Below are 5,445 nucleotides of genomic sequence, written 5' to 3' on the forward strand. Positions count from 1 at the left end.
GCTCCCACCCCAGGGCGGAGCGCTGGGCCCCGTCCAGGTGAACAGCCCAGGTCCTCTGAGGGGCAGAGTTGGATCCAGATCCCGGTCCCCACTTCGTCTGGGACACCGGCTGCCGCCAGTGGAGCAAGCCTGCTTCCGAGCTCTCCTGTGTCTACCTCCACCGTGTGCCATCCGCGTCCCACTGGACACGCCCAGCAGCCTCTGGGAGTCAGGGCAGTATCAGTTCAGTCGCTTAGTCGTGTCCGACTCTCTGCGACCCCATAGACTGCAGCACGCCAGGCCTCCCTGTCCATCACCCACTCCTGGAGTTTACTCAGACTCATGTCCATTGAGTCAGTCCTGGGAATCAGGGTAGGATTCACAGTGACCTTCCACCCAGAGGGGGAACAGGGCGAGGCCCCAGAGGAGCTGGGCTTGCAGTTTCCTGAGTGCAGGGTACCAGCAGGCCCCTCACCTGCGAGATGGAAACCCCAGGTCCTCCACTTCCTCGGCTCCTGGCTCTGGGGAGCGGCTCCGCCAGGGTGGGGCTGCCTCACCCTGCCCCGCCACCTGGTTATCTGTTTGCACCTCAGTAGATGAGGAGACTGAGGCCCGGACAAGTGGGAGGAGGTGGAGCCAGGAAGCCAGGCCCTTCGAAGGGCAGAGCTGGCGCCAGGCCAGGCCAAGGCCGGCTCATCACGTAGCCACCTACCTGCTTGGCCTGGGGGGTGGGGAACCGTCCTCAGGGAGGAAGCAGCTGTCTTCCCGCCATGTGGGCTGGGCACTGGGTCGGGCAGCGCCTTGCAGCCGCTGGGACGGGACACTGCCTCACCTGTGGCTTGCCACCCTGGGGTCCGAGGCAGGTACCGGGTCAGGTGAGGGGAATGTGGGCCTGGGGGCTCCAGGGAGGGGCCAGGCAGAGAGCAAGGCAGGGGAGGTTGGTGGGGAGTGGGAAGCCCCAGGGTCCAGGTCAGACACTCTGCCGCCACTTAGAGGGTGGGTCAGGCTGGGCACTCTGACCCTGAACCTCTTTCCTCACCTGTGATGGCTCTGGCAGCTAATGAAAGGATCAAATTGGAGCAAAAGTACTTAGTGTCCCTGCCAGAGGGTGGTTCTGGGATAGGCCTCAGGTGGGCCCGCTTCTTCCGCCCATATTGGCAACAGGCTGGTGGCGATGGCTGTGGGCACAGGAGTCCGGGGGTCCCCAGGCCATATGGTCAGGCCCAGCTGGCAAACAGCAAGCAAATGGAAACCCCCCAGTGGGGGTGCAATTGTGTGGTACCCTCACTGTCTGAGCTCTGGGCCAGTAGGACCAGGGAGAAGATGATGGGGAAGGTGGGGATAAAAACTGATGAGAGAGAGGGTGTGGGCAGGGGGCAGCAAGAGTCAGGTCCTCTGAGAGGTTTCAGGCCCCCAGAGCTCCTGAAGTCCAAGCCTGGCCTCAGAGGTTCCCCAACTTTTTGGAGCACCAGACCCCTTCAAGCTACTGGAGACCACAACATGGGACCCTGTTCAGGGTGATCTGTTCCCATTGGAGAAAGGGCCCTGGGGCTCCCTCAGCTTTTCTCAGGGAACCCAGAGTTTTGTGAAATGTGTGGGTTTTTTAAATTTTACTTTTATTTATTATTTGGCTGTGCTGGGTCTTAGTTGCGGCACGAGGGATCTTTAGTTGTGGCATGCAAACTCTTACTTGTGACATGTGGGATCTAGTTCCGTGACCAGGGATCGAACCCGGGCTCCCTGCATTGGGAGTGCAGAGTCTTAGCCACTGGACCACCAGGGAAGTCCCTGAAATGCAGTTTGAAGTCAATGCAGGCCAACCTTGCAGAGCATCTCAGGTTGGGGTGGGAGGAGTCACATTGTTACAGGGGGAAGGGGAGGGAAGCTGCCAGCCAAGGGGGTTTGGGAGGGTGCAGCTGTCCTGGGCATGGGGCTCTGGTGGCTGGTCCGGGCACATGCCAGAGCCAGAGAGGACTGTGACCCACAGACTCAGGCCCACAGGCTCCTGCCAGAGGCCCGTCCCAGGGTCAGGCTCAATGCGGCAGCCTAGCTTTTGTCCTGGAAATCCTGAGTGAGGAGTCGCAGAGGTGGTGTATGGGGTTCTACTTCCTCCCAGCTGGGTGGTTTCTGGCAGAACTTTCCAAGGTTGATGGGAGGCTACCTCTGATAAACACTATCAGTTTTCTATAAATCCAGCATTTATAGGAAGTCAGGTCTCCTAGTCCTTAAGTTTAGTCTCCCTGAGGGTATATGTGTGAGAAACTCCACTTTGTATCTTCTCTGGTTCTATTTTATTTATTTAGTCTTGGCCACGTGGCATGCGGGATCTTAGTTCCCCGACTAGGGATCAAACCCATGACTCCTGCCTTGGGAGCACGGAGTCTTAACCACTTAAGCCCCTGAAGCCCTCCTCTGGTTCTATTTTAGGCTAAAAGTTTTGCACAGCTGCCTTGGGACTGCTGATCCAAGAGGGTGCTGACCAAGATGCGGTGCCCAGGCTTCTGCCCTAGCCACCCCCGAGTGTGGGGCGTGTCCGTGCCACCCCTCGAGGCCCCACACCCCTCCCCAGGCTCGGGGCCCCTGCTTTGCTGCCCCTGCGCTGGGGTTCCCGACACACTGGCTTCTGAGCCCTTGGCCCAGGGCCTGGGCCGCTGTCCCCATTCTGTGCAGTGGCTCCTTCTCAACCTTGGGTCTCCGCTGAAGGGTCCTCTCCTTGGGAGGCCCTCCCTGACACCTGGCACCCTCCGTTGGTCGGTTTTCTCATTTGTCCCCTGTCCCTCCACTGGACTGCGCTCTATGAGGACTTCCTCCCCGCACCTGGCTCCCTACTGTACCCCCAGCTCTATTGCCAGGAGCCAGACTGCTCTCTCCACCCACCTCAGGGCAGGCAGAAGCACCAGTGGCCTGATGGTGGTCTGTACATCTCCCAAGGCCCTCTCACAGCCCCCGGGTGCCTTCCCTCCACCCTGCCCCTGCGCCCCTGCTGAAGGGAACAGATGCAGCCAGATCCTTGAGCTTGAAATTCCACCCTAGTGCGCCTCCCTCTGTTGTTGTTGTTATTCAGTCGCTCAGTCTTGTCTGACTCTTCGTGACCCCACGGACTGCAGTGTGCCAGGCTTCCCTGTTCTTCACTGTCTCCCAGAACACGCTCAAACTCATGTCCCTGGAGTCAGTGATGCCATCAAACCATCTCATCCTCTGCCACCTCTCACCTCTGTGTTTCCCAGCATTGGGGTCTTTCCCAATGAGTCGGCTCTTTGCATCAGGTGGCCAAAGTACTGGCCAAAGCTTTTCCCTCTGGCTTGCCCCAAACACTCACTGAATGTCTGTCTGTCTGGGCCCCGGGCTGGGTGTGGGGAACGCAGGCCCACCTGACTTAAGAGAACAGTGTGGGGACAGAGGTGGGCGAGGCAGGGGACAAGGCCTGTTGCCGCCAAGGGTTACAGACCCAAAGCAGGGGTTGGAGGAGACTGGACTGCCCTGGCTCAGTGGCCCCTGGTCACGTCCAGGGGCAGTTAGGGTCAGGGCTGGGGCACCTTGGGGGTGCCTTGCTCTGGAACACCTGTTCTCAGTGCCCACAGAGCCCTTTCTGTGGCATGTTTGTAGGTCTGTGCGTCCAGCCCCTCTCCTCATCCCCAGAGCCATCCCAGAGTCCCCACTGCCACCTCAGAGGCCTCAGTAGTCTCCCTCCTCCCGTGACAGACGTTCCCCACGTGCCCCTCACCAGCTGTTGTCTCACACATACCTCCTGGTCCAGGCACTTCAGACATGCAGACCCCTCACCACTGCCCTGTGACGGCCACATCATCACCCCATTTCACTGGTGAGGAAGCTGAGGCCCAGGGAAGTGGCGAAGCCCTGCCATCTGGCTGCAGGATCTGGATGCTGTCTCAGGAGGCCTCTGTGCAGATCCAGGCCTGGCCCCCCCTCCCCCGCAGGCTCGGGTCAGTCTGTGTCCCCACCTGGCACAGACCACGGGCACTGGCTGGTCCCTCACGGCTCTGCTCCCGCTCTTCCACCTTCCCAGACCTTCCCCAGGCCCTGCCTTCAGCCGCCTCTTGGTCCCGGCATGTCTGGGCTCCCCTCAGAGCAGCATGCCTCCTCCTCTCTCTCCCTCAGTCACCTAGTATTTAGCAGTTAGTGTTAGTCGCTCAGACTAACGTGTTTGACTCTTTGCAACCCCATGGAGTCCTCTGTCCATAGGATTCTCCAGGCAAGAATACTGGAGTCGGTAGCCATTCCCTTCTCCAGGGGATCTTCTGGACCTGGGGATGGAACCCAGGTCTCCCGCGTTGCAGGCAGATTCTTCACCATCTGAACCACCAGTCATTCCATAGTTCTTAATCCAGGCCGGCCCCCTGGAGCCGAGCCAGCAGAGAAAGTGGAAGTACCCAGGGAAGTGCCCTCAGTGCCCCATCTGGCTGGTCCAAGAACTGGTTCCCGGTGTGGCTCTGCCTGGCCGCTCGAGTCCCTTATCTGTGGATGGGGAGAGAGGTAGCTGTGCCCCACCTCCACCCCCCAGTTAAACAGGTTTTACCAGGACATTCCGGTCACCTGGACAGACGGAGTCCTTCCCTTGAGCCGATGCCAAGGGGAGCAGAATTCCTGGGGACTGAGGGTCATGGTACACCAGACCCACCCTCAGCCATTCTTGTCCAGCCCGGGTCAGGACTCCCAGATCTGCAGCCCCACTCCAGGTCTACCTGTTGGCAGGTGCAGGATGCTCGGGGAGCCTCAGTTTTCCATCTCATCTTCATTCCCACAAGCCCTGGGTGGCGGAGTGAGTAGCTTAACCTCTTGAAGCCCCATATTTCCTCATTTGCGAAATGGAGACACACGTACCTTCCTTCAGGCTCTGCCCCAGGCATCTGCCCCTGATTTTTTCTCCAGCCCTTGCATGGGCAGCGCCTGGCTCATAGCAGGTTCTTGGTAAATGTCCACCAGCAGCCTGGGTCATGTACTGGCTGTCGAGTGACCCCAGGTGTAGGCTTGTTTCTTGTGGAGCCGGCCTGATGGATATGAACCAAAGGAATGAATAAAACGAGAGATGACTCAGCATCAGCTGTTTCTCCCACCTTGCCAGAGCTATGGGATCCGTCATGTTCCGTAGCCACCTCCTCAGCCTGTCTCTTCCCCATGTGGGATTGGGGAACCTCACGTCGGAAAGACCCTTATTTAGTTCCAGACTCAGTGGGAGGTGGTTGCTGCTGTCTTCTGGTCCCTGAGACACTGGTTTCCTCTGCTGAGCCGTAAGGAAGAACCCGGAAGTGGGGGCAGAAGCTCCAGGGAAGCTGATTGAGGCCAATAGAAGAATTTCTAGCAGCCCAAATGGCCCGGAATGGGCGGTACTCAGAATTGGACAAGCAGAGGCCAGATGGGCACTCGGGAGGGGCACTGGCCTGGGGCAAGAGGTTTGGTTCGGAAAGCCAGATAAGTCACTGAGAATGCATTGCAAGGTGATGGGTG

General features: G+C 59.0%; 2 protein-coding genes and 1 non-coding gene across 3 annotated transcripts in view; 1 reads left to right on the forward strand and 2 right to left on the reverse strand.

Annotated features, from left to right (window-relative positions):
* The window catches only part of LOC104992298, a 6,051-nt gene extending 5,402 nt beyond the window's left edge, over window positions 1–649 (reverse strand). The window contains exon 1 of the mRNA XM_010845128.1: window positions 455–649. The gene's annotated coding sequence lies outside the window, so the exon portion shown is untranslated. The remainder of the gene's footprint in view (window positions 1–454) is intronic.
* The window catches only part of MGAT3 (mannosyl (beta-1,4-)-glycoprotein beta-1,4-N-acetylglucosaminyltransferase), a 20,183-nt gene that overhangs the window by 3,870 nt on the left and 10,868 nt on the right, over window positions 1–5,445 (forward strand). The window lies entirely within an intron of this gene.
* Window positions 1,690–1,762, reverse strand: TRNAG-CCC. The gene has a single exon. It is a non-coding gene; the product is annotated as a tRNA-Gly (tRNA).

This window comes from Bison bison, unplaced genomic scaffold, assembly GCF_000754665.1.
Source record: "Bison bison bison isolate TAMUID 2011002044 unplaced genomic scaffold, Bison_UMD1.0 scf7180017864213, whole genome shotgun sequence".
Taxonomy (NCBI): domain Eukaryota; kingdom Metazoa; phylum Chordata; class Mammalia; order Artiodactyla; family Bovidae; genus Bison; species Bison bison.